The sequence below is a fragment of the Nerophis ophidion genome, linkage group LG11 (assembly GCF_033978795.1).
Source record: "Nerophis ophidion isolate RoL-2023_Sa linkage group LG11, RoL_Noph_v1.0, whole genome shotgun sequence".
In the NCBI taxonomy this organism is placed as follows: domain Eukaryota; kingdom Metazoa; phylum Chordata; class Actinopteri; order Syngnathiformes; family Syngnathidae; genus Nerophis; species Nerophis ophidion.
In genome coordinates, this window is record NC_084621.1 from 34,604,479 (window position 1) to 34,625,601 (window position 21,123).

Genomic DNA, 21,123 nt, shown 5'->3' on the forward strand with positions numbered 1-21,123 from the left:
TATTCGGCCTTGACGGAATACACTCTTCTACTAAATGCTATCTTGCTATTTTTTTTCCCCATAAAGTTTTCTACCTCAAATATGTATTTTAAATATCACCTTGACTGTCCACCAGTGCAACAAATATTCACCTTGTATACCACATTAGCTATGTTTGCTGGGTTGGAGCAGAAGCTCGAGACCACCATGCAGAGCTCAATACCGCCACCCTCAGGTGATGCTGTAAACTGTCTCACAGGCTGACGAATAGAAATCCAACCTTGATGAATCATGAAGTTTTTCCACATTGCTGTCGGTATGTGAGTACGAGATGGATGCATCGTTCTACTCTGGGACGAGGAAAGTAGAAGACGTTTTGTGTGTGTGTGTGTGTGTGTGTGTGTGTGTGTGTGTGTGTGTGTGTGTGTGTGTGTGTGTGTGTGTGTGTGTGTGTGTGTGTGTGTGTGTGTGTGTGTGTGTGTGTGTGTGTGTGTGTGTGTGTGTGTGTGTGTGTGTGTGTGTGTGTGTGTGTGAGTGATGGAGATCAAATGAGAAAGTATGGTTTGTCAGTCTTATTGCAGTTTCAGCTTTCTTCCTGTCAGCTTGCATCAGTTAAAATTTTAAAAATTGCATTGGTAGTAAGAGCAAGTACACATACAGACACATATATAAAGACCACAATGCACACACACGCAAACACACTTACACGGTACATGCATTTTCCCCACAAACCAGCACACACTAGACCAGTAGCAACCTGTGTGCTTTGTGGTATAGTGCTTGGTTTTCGGGCTACGGGGGCGGGGCCACCTGCGAACACACTTGATACTTATTTCATCCAGACTATTTAAAGGCCTACTGAAATGAGATTTTCTTATTCAAACAAGGATAGCAGGTCCATTCTATGTGTCATACTTGATCTTTTTGAGATATTGCCATATTTTTGCTGAAAGGATTTAGTAGAGAACTTCGACGATAAAGTTCGCAACTTTTGGTCGCTAATAAAAAAGCCTTGCCTGCACCGGAAGTCGCAGACGATGACGTCACCCGTGTGATGGCTCCTCACATTGTTTATATTGGGAGCCGCCAACAAAAAGAGCTATTCGGACTGAGAAAACGACAATTTCCCCATTAATTTCAGCGAGGATGAAAGAGTCATGGCTGAGGATATTGATAGCGAAGGCCTAGAAAAAAATAAATAAATCAATAAAGTTGAAAAAAAAACAGGCGATTGCATTGTGTGCGATTCAGATGTTTTTAGACAAATTTACTAGGATAATTCTGGAAGATCCCTTATCTGCTTATTGTTTTAATAGTGTTTTAGTGAGATTTTAAAGATTTTAAATACATACCTCGAGGTCGGATGGCATGCAGTCTCAAGTTCACAGCTGCCTTTTATGACATGACAGCTGCTGCAGGACGACAATTAATCCATTGATGTCTCCGGTAAGATATATATCACAATTTCCCCATCCAAAAACATGCTGGTTGACGTAGAGAAAACATGTTCGCTTGACCGCTCCACTTCACAACAAACCAAGAAACACCGGCTGTGTCTCGGTGCTAAAGACAGCTGCAATCCACCGCTTTCCACCAACAGCATTGTTCTTTATAGTCTCCATTATTAAATGAACAAATTGCAAAAGATTCAGCAACACAGATGTCCAAAATACTGTGTAATTGCGCCATGAACAGAGACAACTTTTAGCCGTGTTTGGTGCAGCGCTAATATTTCCTTACAGTCCGTGACGTCACGCGTACGTGTCATTAAATCCGCGACGTTTTCAACAAGAAACTTGCGGGACATTTTAAATTGCAATTTAGTAAACTAAAAAGGCCGTATTGGTATGTGTTGCAATGTTAATATTTCATCATTGATGTATAAACTATCAGACTGCGTGGTCGGTAGTAGTGGGTTTCAGTAGGCCTTTAAGCTCTCCAGGGCAATCACTCAGCACCAGTAGATGTGGTAAATTAGTTGAACTTGTATAGCGCTTTTCTACCTTTTTTAAGGAACTCAAAGCACTTTGACACTATTTCCACATCCACCCATTCACGCACACATTCACACACTGATGGTGAGAGCTGCCATGCAAGGCGCTAACCACGACCCATCAGGAGCAAGGGTGAATTGTCTTGTTAAAGGACACAACGGACGTGACTAGGATGGTAGAAGGAGGGGATTGCTGGCACGGTCACTCTCCCAACCTCGCCACGCCGTCCCACGATTTCCACATTCCCTTCCAGTTGTGTTCATCTCCTTTACCAAGGCTCTACTCATGCTTCTCGTTCCTGTGGCACTGCCCCGGCGCTACCGCGTAGTGTTAACTATTTGCTCTGCCCAGCTTTAGTGTGCATTTTCAGTTTCTCCATACCTTTTGTGTGCATTCTTTTCCTTGCTCATTTTTGAGTGCGCTTTTAAGTTATTATTGTTGTGATACGTTGCCCGGATCATGTTTTATTGGATTAGTTCAGGGGTCAGCAACCCGCGGCTCTCCAGCCGGATGAGGCTCTTTAGCGCCACCCTAGTGGCTCTCTGGAGCTTTTTTAAAAATGTATGAAAAATGCAAAAAGATGAGGGGAAAAAAATATAAAATATGTATTATGCTTTAATATGATTTCTGTAGGACAAACATGACACAAACCTCCCTAATTGTTATAAAGCACACTGTTTTTATTAAACATGCTTCACTGATTCGAGTATTTGGCGAGCGCCGTTTTGTCCAACTAATTTTGGCGGTCCTTGAACTCCCCGTAGTTTGTTTACATGTATACCTTTCTCCGACTTTCTAAGACGTGTTTTATGCCACTTCTTTTTCTGTCTCATTTGGTCCACCAAACTTTTAACGTTGTGCATGAATGCACAAAGGTGAGTTTTGTTGATCTTATTGACTTGTGTGCAGTGCTAATCAGACATATTTGGTCACTGCAAGATAAGCGATGCTAACATGCTATTTAGGCTAGCTATATGTACATAGTGCATCATTATGCCTCATTGGTAGCTATATTTGAGCTCATTTAATTTTCTTTAAATCCTCTTAATTTAATTTCTATCTCATGACACACTATCTGTATATATTTTTTTGCGGCTCCAGACAGATTTGTTTTTGTACTTTTGGACCAATATGGCTCTTTCAACATTTTAGGTTGCCGACCCCTGGGTTAGTTTGACTCCCTCAGTTCTGTTTTGGGTTTGTGTTTAGTTGCCATGACTGCAGATTAGGTTCACCTGCCTCTGTTTAGTGTTCGGGACGCTCACCTGCTCCTGGGCACTAATCAGACAATCAACTTATTCCTGTTTTTTTCCTCAATCAGTCTGATTTCCTGGTGTGCACTACTCAACAGTGACAACGTCTACTATTTGCTTCCATGCAACCCGCACGTTAAGTATTTTCTACGATCTTTGATTCATGTCCCTGTGCTAAGCTTCGCCATAGCTCCCACGTTATCGGCACGCTTTTCGGTCTTATGTATTTTTGCATGATTTCCATCCATCCATCCATTTTCTACCGCTTATTCCCTTTGGGGTTGCAGAGGGCGCTGGAGCCCATCTCAGCTACAATCGGGCGGAATGTGGGGTACACCCTGGACAAGTCACCACACCTCATCGCAGGTATTTTTGCATGATTTCCTGGACAATAAATCATTGTCTCTCCTACACGTTGCCTCTGGAGTTCCTGCTGCATCATGAGAGTGCGACCCCCGCAGTATAATGCGACCCCGTCGTTACAATTATTCCTATTTCTTCTCTGCATTGGGGTCCGAGTCCGGTGAAATGTGTGCCCAAACTTTTTGCTTCAACGGTCAAAGTAAAAATATGCCAGTGGGCCGCAGATTTAAAACACAAATAGCCTTAACGTAAATACGTTAATAAAGTTGCTATGATTAGAGCCGATAACAATGACGGATGACGGAACAATAGTAGGTATGAAAAACAACAATCTTTTTATTGTTAACCATCTGGAATGGACATATTCTGCCTTTTAGATAGAAGTAAAAAAGTAATAGTTTTTTGGTGGCACCGAGTGCCCACAATAATCAGGCTCATGGTGCAGTAAGTTGAATGATGCGGACACGTTTGTTACGAGATACTTTCTATACCGCTTCTAGATACTTCCTATACCGCTTCTGTGTTGAATACTTTATTATTCAAGTAAAGTTAAAGTTGATGTACCACTGATAGTCACACGCACACTAAGTGTGGTAAAAGTACCCTCTGCAATTGACCCATCCCCTTGATCCACCCCCTGGTAGGTGAGGGGAGCAGTGAGCAGCAGTGGTGCCCACGCTTGGGAAATATTTTGGTGATTCAACCCCCAATTCCAACCCTTGATGATGAGTCCCAAGCAGGGAGGTAATGGGTCCCATTTTTATAGTCTTTAGTATGACTCAGCCTAGGTTTGAACTCATGACCTACCGATCTCAGGGCAGACACTCCAACCACTATGTCAATGAGCAGGTAATAGTAATCTGCAAATATAATTATTTGATGTGTTAATATTGACAGTTGTGGTGTTGTATACTGCAATATTGTTGTTGTTTTTCTAAGATGAAATGGTATCAATACTGATATCCAATATCAGCATTGGTTTAGGACACCCCTTGTGAGTTTAAAAGAAGGTCAGTATAATTATGAAATCACCACATGGGCCAAACCAAACAACTCAACGGACCAAATTTGGCCCCCGGTCTCCACTTTGAGCACTACACTATTTGAACGACAGTGCTACCTCGGCCTAAAAATTTTTTTCAGAAATACGTTGTAAATTTCAAGCTATAATTTGGATTACAAACCAGTTTCAGATGCCTCCCACCGCTGGTTGGCCTAACAACAGCTAAAGTGAACCCCAAATATATGCTAGCATTAGCTAATAACTTGAGGTGGACACACCTTAGTTTTTCCAACCAGAAAGCAAAGAAAGCAAGTGTGAAGGACAGTACTGAGAAGAATAATCATTGAATTGAGGAATGAGATGAGGAAAAAAAATATCGCCGAGTTGTATGTGTTTTTTGTTGACTAAATAAAGAGTAATTGTTAGGAACGCGCATGGCTGCTGTTTTTGTGACCCCAAGATGCAGGAACCAGGAGCGCGACGAGAAGGTATGATGAGTTTTATTACTCAAACAGAGAGGAGAAAGCAGTCTTGCATGAAACTTTCCAAACTTAGAGTGAGATCTTCGAGCACTGAGGAGTGCTCGAGTGAAAACAAATAGACATATGCTGATTGGCCGCAGGTGTGCACCAGGTGCCAATCAACAGCAGGTGTGTGAACAAACAATGCTCAGCGGAACAAATAGGAAGTGGAAACCAAAATAAGAGCACTGATAGGAAGTGAATACAAAAACAAGGAAAACAAACAGAAATGAAGTGACAGATGGTCACAGTAATGAGTCGATAAAAAACTGACGAAATGTATCCATGAAAATATGGAAAGGCTGCTGATGGTGTGTTTGACAGAGAAGAAGCTCGCAGGAAATATCGTGGAAGTCTGCACTTCAATGTACTTTATGTACACTAGTTGTTTGTAGTACATTCCATTGTATTGGTTCTATACAATATTTTTTATCCAGAAGGTATTTTTTTCCTATTACAAAACACCCATCCATCCATTTTTCTACCGCTTGTCCATTTTGGGGTCGCGCGGGGTGCTGGAGCCTATCTCAGCTGCATTCGGGCGGAAGGCGTAGTACACCCTGGACACACATGGTACATGTTAAAGTGTTATTATTTTTTGGGGCTCAGAAAGTATTAATATTTCAAAGAGGAACAGGAACTAGAGAAGCGAGTATTTTGAGCTACGAGTTCCTCTAATTGCAGCAAGCAGGTGCATACTAATTTGCCTCAAAACTACAATTCAAACTGTAATTAATGATATCCAATAATATCATGTTTGCCAACACAACACTTATTGTTCATAACTTCCATCGATTTGATGCCTATTGCATTCCAAAAAAAGGAATACAAATGCATGATGAAAGGTTGTTCACATTCAGCTCCCTAGAGGGCGCTGACTTTCCAAAGTGTTGTAAGCATTATATATCGTCCTGCTTCCACTTTGAGCATGTAAACTATGCCCCATGTAAAACCCATCCATCCCATCGAAGACTATTTAAGGTATGGTGAAAGACACAGGTCGCCGACCTTTTTTGGTTTTCAGATGCCAATTTTGGGAAATTTTGGATTCAGTTGCAGTTTTTCTTGGATTTTGTGTGTAATGTTCTAATCCGGGCAGCGCAGTGCATGTGCTTCACAATACGAAAGTCCTGAGTAGTCCTGGGTTCAATCCCAGGCTCGGGATCTTTCTGTGTGGCGTTTGCATGTTCTCCCGTGAATGCGTGGGTTCCCTCTGGGTACTCCGGCTTCCTCCCACCTCCAAAGACATGCACCTGGGGATAGGTTGATTGGCAACACTAAATTGACCCTAGTGTGTGAATGTGAGTGTGAATGTTGTCTGTCTATCTGTGTTGGCCCTGTGATGAGGTGGCGACTTGTCCCGCCTTCCTCCGCCCGTGACCTCGAAGGGAATAACCGGTAGAAAATGGATGGATGTTCTAATCCGGAACGTGAGTGTTTTTCTAAAGAACGTGTCTGAGGGCCAATAAAAAGCTAACTTTGGACAGCAAATGGCTCATGTGCCACACTTCTGACACCCCTGTCGGAGGTATGCGCTCTTTGAATGATTTTCAAGTTTTATGAAGAAAACCATCTTGCACATTTTTACATTTACAAGTATGTGTAACTCCTTGTCCCAACTGTACTTGCATATGTTACAGCGGGGTTGCATGTTCTCCAAGATGCAGACAGAACTCCAGAGGCAGAGTGCAGGTAGGACAATCATTTATCCTCCATTAATCAGTCATGAACAGAAACACAAAAATAAACAGATAAATGTGCATGGGAAGCTATTGCAAAGCTTAGAACAGGACTAGGAACCAAAATGTATTCACACGTAACTTGTTGCATGGAGCAAACAACACAGACAGCCCGCCTGTGGCGAAAGACAGGAATAATAAGCTCTCTGATTAGTGCCCGGGAGCATCCCGAACACTAATCAGAGTCAGGTGAAAATAATCAGCACTCATGGCAACTAAGAACAAACCCAGGGGTGCTGAATACAGAACTAGGGGAGTCCAACTAAAATAAAACATGATCCGGGCAATGGATCATGAAAGTATATACTTTACTGTAGACTGTATAAATAAACTGCGATGAGGTGGCGACTTGTCCAGGTGTACCTCACCTTCTGCCCGATTATAGCTGAGATATTCGGAAAAAAACAAAAAACTAGTATGTTAAAATTAACAATAGTTGTTTCCCTTGGTTTTCACTCCTGTGACCTGTTTTCTGTATATTTGGAGTCTACACTGTCCTGTGATCTGTTCATTTTTTAAAATATATATATGTTTTGTCAAAACACTGTATTGTGTTTTGTGTTAAAACCCTACATAAAATATATAAATCTAAACAATAAAATATTTCAAATAAAAATGTTTAAAAAGTCACCCCTGTTGCTCAAAGAACAAAAAATAAATACATTTAAACGTGATGTGAAGAGCCGACACACATTTTGAGTAGTTCAATAGGTTTATTTTTTAGGTTCAATTCAGTTTCAGTTTATTTCAAACATGCATACGATACAATTTAATCCATCACATATTTCCTGTTGTTTCATTACAGCATGTCCGAAAAGGAATAGGAAGAAGCAGAGCTTATTTAAACCTACCCCTTTTCGTACCATAACAATGTTATCCTATGTTCTTGTTCTCTGTAACAGTGAACAAATAAATAATAAACAAATAATATACCATAGTAAGTAAACAAGTATAAAAAAATATTATTATATTATATATACAGTGGGGCAAAAAAGTATTTAGTCAGCCACCGATTGTGCAAGTTCTCCCAATTAAAATGTTGACAGAGGTCTGTAATTTTCATCACAGGTACACTTCAACTGTGAGAGACAGAATGTGAAAAAAAAAATCCAGGAATTCACGTTGTAGGAATTTTAAAGAATTTATTTGTAAATTATGGTGGAAAATAAGTATTTGGTCAACCATTCAAAGCTCTCAATGATGGAAGGAGGTTTTGGCTCAAAATCTCACGAAACATGGCCCCATTCATTCATTTCCACCCCCATGCTTCACAGTAGATGTGGTGTTCTTGGGATGCAACTCAGTATTCTTCTTCCTCCAAACACGACGAGTTGAGTTTAGACCAAAAAGTTCTATTTTGGTTTCATCTGACCACATGACCTTCTCCCAATCCTCTGCTGTATCATCCATGTATCCATTTGTTGTTTTTTTTCACATTCTGTCTCTCACAGTTGAAGTGTACCTATGATGAAAATTACAGACCTCTGTCATGCTCCACTATATATATATATATATATATATATATATATATATATATATATATATATATATATATATATATATATATATATATATATATATATATATATAAAACGTTCAAGATATTGCACATAATTCTTGTTCTGTGTACTTTGTGAACACTTGTAGTTTGAACAGTCTCCAAAAGTGAATCATATTGGTGCTTTGTTTGATTTCTTTGGTTAATCCATTCCATAATTTAATTCCACATACATATATGCTAAATGTTTTAAGTGTTGTACAAGCATTTTAAATTCGATTTTCCTCTAAGGTTATATTTCTCCTCTTTTGTTGAGAAAAATTGTTGTACATTCTTTGGTAGTAGGTTATATTTTGCCTTCTACATCATTTTAGCTGTTTGCAAATGCACCAAATCGTTGAATTTCAATATTTGTTATTCAATAAATATAGGGTTTGTATGTTAAGTCTTGAAAAAAGTCTAAGTGCATGTAAATGTAAGTTTAATTTGAGAGTGTTACAATACACAAATGGCAGCGATTGGGTGGAAGGACCCACATACTACACCGTGATGTTTCCTGTTTGCTTCTTACTTATTAAAGCAATTAGTAAGAGCCTGTGCGTCACTCTGGATTAACATTACTCATCAACATTCACTTTTCTCAGTCTCATTTAATGTGGCACCGCAAACATAAATCCTGATTTAATTGGCTATTTAAGGGGGATAAAAATAATCAAGAAATGTAATTCCTGCAGATTTGAGGCCGTTAGCAACAAAATCTCCACGATCAAGTAGCCGCCCCGTAAAAACAACCGCAAAATAATCCGTGTAAGATTTGTTTTAGGACGCACGCACAATCACATGTGCATATTTGAACACAGAAACAAGCGTGTGCACTATGCTCACACACATAAGGAGGTTGTCTGTGCATGCATCTCTGCTGGCAGTGGATCAACAGCGTGCGAGTGTTTGTTTATGTGTTGTGTACAAAGTAAAAAAGAACAGCTTCTTGGACAAATCCAGTCTAAATAATCATCTCGTCCTGGCTGTTCAGAAACCAACCCTGTGTCCCAAGTGGCTTCATTACTGTTGCTGCTAATTAAGCAGCTCCAAATAAACACCATCTTCAGCCTTCATTACCACAAACACAGCAGCATCAACACATGCTTCAACCGGAGCGCTCAGTCCATGCTGGCATGGAGGAATATGTAAACGTGTGATATAGGCTGTTTGGAATGCAGTAAATACATGTATCGGTATATATGGTACTAAGTATAATGGTGTGATACATTTGCATTTGCAAGTAATGTATCGGTAAAAATGTTTTTCTTGCATTATTACCGCAATAAAAGGTGACCGGAAGAGCGCAAAACAACTCCACAAGCGTGCAGCCCAGTTTTTGACAAGCGAGAGTCATGCATGACCAGCAAATGGGCGAAGAAGACAACGTTTGGTATCACTAAGCATTCTCGGTGAAACACATAAACCAAGGGTGTCCATAGGTACTGGACACTGGTGTGTTTTCTATGGGCTCTAAATATATGCAAGGCAAGGCAACTATATTTATATAGCACATTTACAACAATCTTTAAATTGAACCAAAGTGCTTTACAGGTTAAAAAGCATACAGCAAAAAAACAAAACAAACAGAGAACATAAACAATGAATGAGCTAAACAAGATAGTACAAAAGCAATACAGTGAAAGGGGTCGAATAAAAAGTATACCAAAAATAAATTAAAAAAATATATAATAAAAGTGCAACAAATAAAAAATAAATAAAAACAACAATGCAGTAGGGTTTTACTGTATACCTGTATTGGAATAATACCGCGATACTAATGAATCATATTCGGTACTATACCGCTTCTGAAAAAGTACCTTACAAGTATCATCCATGCAGGACGGAGAATTGCTAAACATGCTTCACACACCGTAGCTCACCGGCATCCTTCGCGGTGATGCCGATCCTGAATGTAAACAAACGCCATTGGTGAATCGACACCTAAGATACACTGTAGTAATATCAAGTCATTTTTTAGCATCACAAAATCTTTTATTTATTTATTTATTTTTTTAATTTATATTATGTTTATACGCCCAGTAAATATGTCCCTGGACACATGAGGACTTTGAATATGACCAAAGTATGATCCTGTAACTACTTGGTATCGGATTGATACCTAAATTTGAGGTGTCATCCAAAACTAATGTAAAGCATCCAAACAACAGAAGTATAAGTGATTAATACATTTTAACAGAAGTGTAGGTAGAAAATGTTAAATGAGAAAGTAAGCAGATATTAACGGTAAATGAACAAGTAGATTGATAATTAATTTTCTACCGTTTGTCCTTATTAATGTTGACAAAATAATAGAAAGGAAAATGACACAATCTGTAACTGCATATGTCAGCAGCTAAATTAGGAGCCGAAATATTTTTTGTTAAAATAAAGCCAATAATGCAATTTTTTGTGGTCCCCTTTATTTAGAAAACTATTGAAAAGTATCAAAATACATTTTGGTACCAGCACCAGTACCAAAATATTGGTATCGAGACAACACTAATATGCAGTTTATAGTTTATTTTAAACAATAAAAACAATAGAGGAAAGTGGCACAATGTAAGAAGAAAAACTGAAATGTTGACATCAACAAAAATCATCCATCCATCCATCCATCTTCTTCTGCTTATACGAGGTCATGTTGCGGTGGCAGCAGCCTAAGCAGGGAAGCCCAGACTTCCCTCTCAACAATATGAAAAATAAAAATATTTGTATTTAAATATTCAACATGTATAAGAACTTTTTTCAGGCCTTTTTAGAAATTATAATATATAAGTGGCCCATTGGCATTTGTTGGAAAAAAAAATGTGATTTGATTCCCTAATTTGTCAATGCAGGTATACACTGTACAAGGAAACAATCTTTATCTGCAAATCTCATTGCAGAAACCTTGTAAGTTATTATACAACATACCATATGTACTGTATTTATTTTTCATTCAATAATTGTATTTATTGGCTAAATAGTTTGTACCTTGCTTTTTGGACTGAAAATGGACCAATATTGTGCCCTTAATCCTGAGGTACGTACTGAACCGTGATGATGCATAACCCTAGCTGGCACAAGTGGCAAAAAAGAGGAATGCTCATCAAACACTCATTTGGAACATCCCACAGGTGAACAGGCTAATTGGGAACAGGCGGGTGCCATGTATGGGTATAAGAATAGCTTCCAAGAAATGCTCAGTCATTCACAAACAAGGATGGGGCGAAGGTCACCACTTTGTGAACAAATGCGTGAGCGAATTGTCGAACAGTTTAAGAACATTTCTTAACCAGTTATTGCAAGGAATTTGGAAAATCTGTGGTGGGCCAACACAACTTGACCATGCAAATGACTCCTTCTCCCCCTTTCTGGGCACCCCTGTGTCACAGTGTATGTCTAAAATAACTAATTAATAATACGTTCATTTAATTTTCAGAACATCTTAAGGGCCAATAAAAAAACTAGCTGTGGATCCAAAATGGCCCCGAGCCGCACTTTGGACACCCCTGCTTTAAATAGGTCATCCAGTTAACGAATCTGAGATATTCTTTTGGATTTTAAATTGTAGGAACTTTAAGATGCGATTAATTTTAACCTCATGGTATTGCCAAAAAGGACCGTGTTTTTCAACCTTTTTTTAAGCAAGGCACATTTTTGCTCATTAAAAAATACGGAGGCACACCACCAGCAGAAAATGTATAAAAATGAAACACCACCAGGTCGTCGTGCCTTGTTTTAAGTTTGTTTGTGTTTGTGTTTTCGGGACGGCGTGGCGCGGTTGGGAGAGTGGCTGTGCCAGCAACCATCTTCTACTATCCTAGTCACGTCCATTGTATCCTTGAGCAAGACACTTCACCCTTGCTCCTGATGGGTCCTGGTTAGGGCCTCGCATGGCAGCTCCCGCCATCAGTGTGTGAATGGGTGAATGTGGAAATTGTAACGGCTGTGTGGCATAGCGATGCCGGGTTTGTTCTTCCAAGGTTGCGTCGGCAAGAACACAGCAAAGGTAAGATATGATGTATTTATTTAACTAATAAAGGGCTAAGGAACAAAACACTGGAGCTAAACGGAAAAAGCAAACACAAGGCGCTAGCATGGAGGCTAGGAATAATACACGGAAAAACACTAAACTTAACACGAAGGCACACTAAAGGGAAAACAAACCATTAGCATGAGAGCTGGAATAAAACAAAGGTGTAGCGTGTAAGCTAGCTAGAAAATACATACGAAGTAGTCGTCACTTGTTGCGCGAAGGCAAATTAGGAACGCAGCATGAAAAACGAAAAGGGGCGAGCTTAAATAAGGGAGGTGATTACAAGAAACAGGTTTGCGTGGATAGCAAGGGGCAGGTGAACTGATGAGCTACCACGGTGACAAACTAAACAGGAAATAAGGAAGTCAAACAACAGAGTGATACCATAAAGGAACAATAAACAAGAACATGTAAAGATCCGAACAGCGGATCGCAACAGAAATAGCGTCAAAGCGCTTTAAGTTCCTTAAAAAGGTAGAAAAGCGCTATACAAGTATAACCAATTCCTGTGTGTTGTGCTTTAGTTCTTGTCACGCGCTGTTATTTTGGTGGCCCTTCCTGTTTTGTTGATGTTTTCCTGTAGCGGTTTCATGTCTTCCTTTGAGCACTACTCCCTGCACCTGCTTTGTGTTAGCAATTGTTGCTACCGTTCTTTGTGTTGACATTGTTGGTTGTCCTGTCATGTACGGATGTACTTTGTGGACACTGTAAGTTTTCGCTGTTGTCCAGCATTTTGTTTCTGTTTACTTTGTTGCCAGTTCAGTTTTACATTCGTCTTGCATAGCCATTGCCTTTTCCTTTCCCTTTCCCTTTTGTTTATTTTTTGTTCAAGCATTATATACCTTTTTACCTGCACGCTGCCTTCCGCTGTGGTCTGCTTATTGGGATCACAACAAACCATCCTCATCTCACCCAACGCATTCCGACTTTTACTAAGCAATTAACTCCCTGCTGCCACCTACTGACATGGAGTATTAGATGGATAGATAGATGGATGGATGGATGGATGGATGGATGGATGGATAGATAGATAGATAGATAGATGTATGATGTGTAGACATATACTGTAAAATTGTACATGGTATTATTATATATTGTATATATGATATAGACATACTATATTATATGTATATATAATATACTGTACACATATTATGTAAATATCACGTACATATGTTATATTTTACATTGCTATATTTAGTCTGTTTATACCTGCATTGTCCTTTCCATCCTTACACTTTCCATCATTGTAACTGAGCTACTGTGGATCATTAAAGTTTGTCTAAGTCTAGATAGACAGATAGATACAAACCCCATTTCCATATGAGTTGGGAAATTGTGTTAGATGTAAATATAAACGGAATGCAATGATTTGCAAATCATTTTCAACCCATATTCAGTTGAAAATGCTACAAAGACAACATATTTAATGTTCAAACTGATAAACATTTTTTGGTGTGCAAATAATCATTAACTTTAGAATTTGATGCCAGCAACACGTGACAAAGAAGTTGGGTAAGGTGGCAATAAATACTGATAAAGTTGAGGATTGCTCATCAAACACTTATTTGGAACATCCCACAGGTGTGCAGGCTAATTGAGTACAGGTTGGTGCCATGATTGGGTATAAAAGCAGCTTCCATGAAATGCTAAGTAATTCACAAACAAGGATGGGGTGATGGTCACAACTTTGTAAAAAAAGTTTCAGAACAACATTTCTCAACGAGCTATTGCAAGAAATTTAAGGATTTTACCATCTATGGTCCGTAAAATCATCAAAGGTTCAGAGAATCTGGAGAAATCACGGCACGTAAGCGATGATATTACGGACCTTTGAGCCCTCAGGCGGTACTGCATCAAAAACCGACATCAGTGTGTAAAAGATATCACCACATGGGCTCAGGAACACTTCATAAAAAAACACTGTCAGTAACTACAGTTGGTCGCTACATCTGTAAGTGCAAGTCAAAACTCTACTATGCAATGCGAAAGCCATTTATCAACAACACCCAGGAACGCCGCCGGCTTCGCTGGGCCCGAGCTAATCTAAGATGGACTGATGCAAAGTGGAAAAGTGTTCTGTGGTCTGACGAGTCCACATTTCAAATTATATTTGGAAACTGTGGACGTGGTGTCCTCCGGAACAAAGAGGAAAATAGCCATTCGGATTGTTATAGGCGCAAAGTTCTAAAGCCAGCATCTGCGATGGTATGGGGGTGCATTAGTGCCCAAGGAATGGGTAACTTACACATCTGTGAAGGCACCATTAATAATGAATGGTCCATACAGGTTTTGGAGCAACATACGTTGTCATCCAAGCAACGTTATCATGGACGCCCCTGCTTATTTCAGCAATACAATGCCAAGCCACGTGTTATAACAGCGTGGTTTTGTAGTAAAAGAGTGTGGGTACTTTCCTGGCCCGCCTGCAGTCCAGATATGTCTCCCATCAAAAATGTGTGGCGCATTATGAAGCGTAAAATACGACAGCGGAGACCCCGGACTGTTGAACGACTGAAGCTCTACATAAAACAAAAATGAGAAATAATTCCACTTTCTAAGCTTCAACAATTAGTTTCCTCAGTTCCCAAACGTTTATTGAGTGTTGTTAAAAGAAAAAGTGATGTAACAGTGGTGAACATGCCCTTTTCCAACTACTTTGGCACGTGTTGCAGCCATGAAATTCTAAGTTAATTATTTGCAAAAAAAACATCAAATATCTTGTCTTTGTAGTGCATTCAATCGAATATGGGTTGAAAAGGATTTGCAAATCATTGTATTCCGCTTATATTTACATCTAACACAATTTCCCAACTCATATGGAAACCTGGTTTGTAGATAGATAGTGTCATAACTGGGCTTGGACATGGATTGTTTCTTCGATGCAGATGAGGATCAATACGAGCGAGGCGTGGACGTGAGTTCATAGTTGTTTATTATATAATATATACAAAACAGGGAAAACAAAAACACTTGCTCAAGGGCATGAAAGACAATTTAACTATAAACTTAAACAGCACGATGGCAAGACTAAAGACATGAAACAAAAGAGTGCACTGTGGCATAAATATATAAACTTACTCTGCATGGAACTGTGGACAGGACGTGAAGGTTTGAACAGCATGGGTAGGGTGCGTGTGAGTGAAGATCCCAGGACGAAGACAAGAAAAAGTCTGACTTAAATAGCTGTGATGATTAGTGAAAACAGGTGAGGCTGAGAACCGGGACGTGACATGACAGGTGAAAAGTAATGAGTTGACATGGAAACAAACAAAACCAGGAAGTGCAAAACGTGACTGAATGTCCAAAAACTAAACATAGCATGACCAAAACTAAACATAACTTAGAGGCGTGACGGAGCCCCCCAGTTAAAGACAGCTTCTAGATGTCCAAAATCCCCAAAACAAAACTATGATTAAAAGTCATGGGAGGGGGGGAGGGGGACATGGCGGTGGATCGGGCTTGGCTTGGCGGTCGACGTGGACTCGGGCTTGGCGGTCGACGTGGAGCCGCCACTGGGGGCACTTGGCTGCGTGGAGCCGCCACTGGGGGCACTTGGCTGCGTGGAGCCGCCACTGGGGGCACTTGGCTGCGTGGAGCCGCCACTGACACTGGACGTAGACTTGATCTCGGAGGTGGACGTGGACTTGATCTCGGACGTGGACGTGGACGTGGAGGTTGACGTGGACGTGGAGGTTGACGTGGACGTGGAGGTTGACGTGGACGTGGAGGTTGACGTGGACGTGGAGGTTGACGTGGACGTGGAGGTTGACGTGGACGTGGAGGTTGACGTGGACGTGGAGGTTGACGTGGACGTGGAGGTTGACGTGGACGTGGAGGTTGACGTGGACGTGGAGGTTGACGTGGACTTGGAGGTTGACGTGGACTTGGAGGTTGACGTGGACTTGGACTTGATCTTGGACTTGGTGCTGGTGGAGGTGGCCTCGCTGGAAGCTGCGGCTGAATCGGCCGAAAAACTGGAAGTGGGGGCCGAGCTGGTCGCTGTGGCTTGGAACCGCACTGGGCAGAATCAACCAACAAACTCCCAGCCCCAGCCCCCCCTCAAGGAGTGACTCCCAGACACTCTCAATGTGAGCTGGAAAAGTATTTTGGGGAGGGTGGAGGGAGGTAAAGAGGAGGGCAGAATCCTCCCATTTGAATTGTCCACATAGTTCGTTTTCTTTGGTTCTATTTTGATATTGTGCAGGAAAAAAACAATGTTGTGCCTTGGGAGGAGAGGTAAAGCCGTACGGTGCGAGCCTGTCAGACAGCGTTGAGGGACAAGTCCTGACCCTTTTCTGCGCGTGCCTATGCGCTGCTCCGGGCCGCCGCCGGGGCGCTCGCGTCCCAGGTGGTGTGTCGTCACCGCGCGATGAGCCAGGTGCTGGGGAGGACATCCGGATGGCCCGCGAGTGGGGGCGGAAGCAGTCCTCTGCATCATCCATTTTCGCCAGTAATTGGCTCCACGCGAACATGGCACCGGGAGGCATGTCTTCATCCGTCAACTCCTTTTTGTTATCCTCCTCATACGCCCATGGCTGGGCGTCTGCGACGAGCCGAAGGAACATCTCCTGCTTCTCGTGGCTGGAGAGAGATTCCTCGTGCAGATCTCCTGCGAAGAAACTTCTGGTGGGATCTTCTGTCATAACTGGGCTTGGACATGGATTGTTTCTTCGATGCAGATGAGTATCAATACGAGCGAGGCGTGGACGTGAGTACATAATTGTTTATTATATAATATATACAAAACAGGGAAAACAAAAACACTTGCTCAAGGGCATGAAAGACAATTTAACTATAAACTTAAACAGCACGATGGCAAGACTAAAGACATGAAGCAAAAGAGTGCACTGTGGCATAAATATATAAACTTACTCGGCATGGAACTGTGGACAGGACGTGAAGGTGTGAACAGCATGGGTAGGGTGCGTGTGAGTGTGAAGATCCCAGGACGAAGACAAGAAAAAGACTGACTTAAATAGCTGTGATGATTAGTGAAAACAGGTGAGGCTGAGAACCGGGACGTGACATGACAGGTGAAAAGTAATGAGTTGACATGGAAACAAACAAAACCAGGAAGTGCAAAACGTGACTGAATGTCCAAAAACTAAATATAGCATGACCAAAACCAAAACATAACTTACAGGCGTGACAGATAGTACTTTATTGATTCCTTCAGAAGAATTCCCTCGGGGAAAATAAAAATTCCAGCAGCAGTGTACAGAGTTGAGATCGAATTTAAAACGTAAATAATGGGGGTATAAATGGAAACAAAATACAAAAATATTACAATAAGAATAAAAATAAAAAAACAACAATGACAATAAAAATATGACAGTAAAATAAGATTATAACAAGAGTAACTCGGCAGTAGTGACCATGTTATGAAAAAGTATTGCACTGTTATTGTTTTGCATCCCCTGTCGTCATCATATTACGTGGTTACCCCGCCGAGTTTTGCACAGCACAGACACTAAGCAACGGCACATTCTTTGCAGAGTATGATTATTGATTTGCAAAAAAATATGTTTTGGCCCAATTAAGTGAAGTTGCATAATTTCCTTCGGCACAACAGACAATATTTCCCGTAGCACAGTGGTTGGAAAAACACTGACATAGGAGATGACGGACTGATAATATGCGTACTTCCTAGATCGTTTCTACAATGTATTGCGATTTTGTAAAATTGTAGCACCTGGCGAGAGGGCAAACAACTAAAGTGTTGCTTTAATTAATCACAGTCTGCAGTTGAAGTGTAATTACCAAAAGCGCTGAGTTTAGCCAAATCACTGACTTGGGCTAAATTACTTCAGTTTTGTTGGCATGAAATGCTTTGAAAGACAACACACGTTCTTTTGAAAGTGTGTGTCTGCCAACATGTGTCTGTTTGTGAAATAATGAGCAGCAGATAAAACATAATTGTATGCCGAAATCCCAGCAACTTCAATTTATTCCTCCATTACGACTCTTGAGTTCAACACAAAGCTGAGCTTGGAAAAAGCTTTTGATTATGAAGCTGTTAAAAACTGGAGCAGAGTGTAAACAACAGGAGCCCGCCAGACTGAACTTGTACGTTTTCCTCCGTCAAGACGGAATTGATTGTAGACGCAAAGAAATGGGGGCTACAAAATGCTTGGGATGTGCTAATGTTTGAAGACTGCACTGCAGTTTTTTTTGTTTCTTTTTTGCAGAGGATGTTGAACTTTCAGAGCCTGTGGAAAATAATGTCAGAGGAGAAAAGACTTGATCAAATGCTTGATATATTTGTGGCTTAAAATGACACAGAATTGCTTTTTTTGTGTTACCCTAAAAAATGGCAAAGTTCCCATCAACTTGTACCGCTTGCTTCAATTTGAGCACAATGTCCATCCATCCATCCATTTTCTACCGCTTCTCCATATCAGGGTAAGATTTAAAAAACCATTTGTTGTTAGCTTGATGTTTTAAAGATGACTGAATTACATGTTTATTTTTCACAAGAAAAATCATAATTCAATGTTTTTTTTTAAAGACTCTAGAAGTTTCACATAAGTTGTGCTGTCAAATGATACATCTTTTTATCTGATTAGTGAAGTGAATTATATTTACATAGCACTTTTCTCTAGTGACTCAAAGCGCTTTACATAGTGAAACCCATTTAAACCAGTGTGGGTGGCACTGGGAGCAGGTGGGTAAAGTGTCTTGCCCAAGGACACAACAGCAGTGACTATGATGGCAGAAGCGGGGATCGAACCTGAAACCCTCAAGTTGCTAGCACGGCCACTCTACCAACCGAGCTATACCACCACTATTGATCACACTTTTTATTGGGATTAATTCATTATACTTGGTTGCAAAATTTTTATTAACTTTAAAAAAGACCAATATTTTGACAGAAACGCAATTCAACTGTGGAATGTCATGAAAGAACATTTAAAAACATGTTTTAATTGAATGTATATAATTTATTTGCTCTAAACTTGGTAACAGTTTGATCTAAAGTCCCATCGGGGTTTACTTAAGTTAAATTTGCCATTTATCAACAACACCAGAAACGCCACCGGCTTCGCTGGGCCCAAGCTCAGCTAAGATGGACTGATGCAAAGTGGAAAAGTGTTCTGTGGTCTGACGAGTCCACATTTCAAATAGTTTTTTGGAAATTTGAACGTTGTGTCCTCTGGACCAAAGAGGAAAATAACCATCAGGACTGTTCTAGGTGCAAAGTTGAAAAGCCAGCATATGTGATGGTATGGGGGTGCATTAGTGCCCAAGGCATGGGTAACTTACACATCTGTGAAGGCACCATTAATACTGAATGGTCCATACAGATTTTGGAGCTACATATGTTGCCATCCAAGCAACATTATCATGGAGGCTGTTGCTTATTTCACCAAGACAATGCCAAGTCACTTGTTACAACAGCGTGGCTTCATAGTAAAAGAGTGCGGGTACTAGACTGGCTGGCCTGTAGTCCAGACCTGTCTCTCATTGAAAATGTGTGGCGCATTACGAAGCCCAAAATAACACAACGGAGACCCCGGACAGTTGAACAACTTAAGCTGTACATAAAACAATAATGGGAAAGAATTCCACCTGAAAAGCTTCAAAAATGTGTCTCTGTAATGACTGATTGGCGTAGTAATGCCGGGTTTGTCCCTCCGTGGATGCGTCGACAAGAACACAGCAATGGTAAGTTTAAATGATTTATCAAACTTAACAAAAGCAGGCTACGAACAAAAATACTGGAGCTAACATACAAAATAAACCAAGGGTGCTAGCATAAAAGCTAAGAATAGAAAACAGAAAAACTGAGACTGGCACAAAGGCACACAAAAAGGAAAAATAATTCATCACCGTGAGAGCTGGAATAAAAAAAAGGCTTAGTGTGAAAAGCTAGCGAGAATATACATACGTGAAGTCAGTCGATACTGTTGCTCAAAGGCAAATTATGAACCCAGACTGAACAAAGAAAAGAGGAAGGCTTATATTGGGAGTAATCAAGGAGAACCAGGTGTGTGTAGAAAACGAGGAGCAGGTGAAGTCAATGTGTAACCAAGGTGACTGACTAAACAGGAAGTAAGCTGGTCAGACAGAGAATGAAACAATGGAACAATAAACAATATGTGAAGATCCGAGTATCGGATCGCAACAGTCGCCTTAGTTCCCAAAGGTGTATTGAGTGTTGTTAAAAGGAAATGGGATGTAACACAGTGGTGAACATGCCCTTTCCCAACTACTTTGGCATGTGTTGCAGCCATGAAATTCTAAGTTAATTATTATTTGCAAAAAAATAAATAAAGTGAGTTCAAACATCAAATATTTTGTCTTTGTTGTACATTCAACTGAATATGGGTTGAAAATGATTTGCAAATCGTTTATATTTATATCTAACACAATTTCCCAACTCATATGGAAACGGGGTTTGTAAAATCATAATTGAACTGCAGTAGATTAGATTAGATTAGATTAGATTATATTAGATTAGATTAGATTAGATAGTACTTTATTTATTCCGTCAGGAGTGTTCCTTCAGGAAAATAAAAATTTTCAGCCCAATCCCATTCAAGATCAGACAAAAATTACAGGGAGACAGAACAGGATGGCTGACGGGTTTGCCGGCTTCCAGCGCCCCTTACAAAAAAGGTGAGATACAGGTAAACTAGTGGGGGGGATTTGGGAGAAAAAAATAGAAGATTCAAATAAAAATAAAAAAATCAGTCTAAGCCTGGGCCCT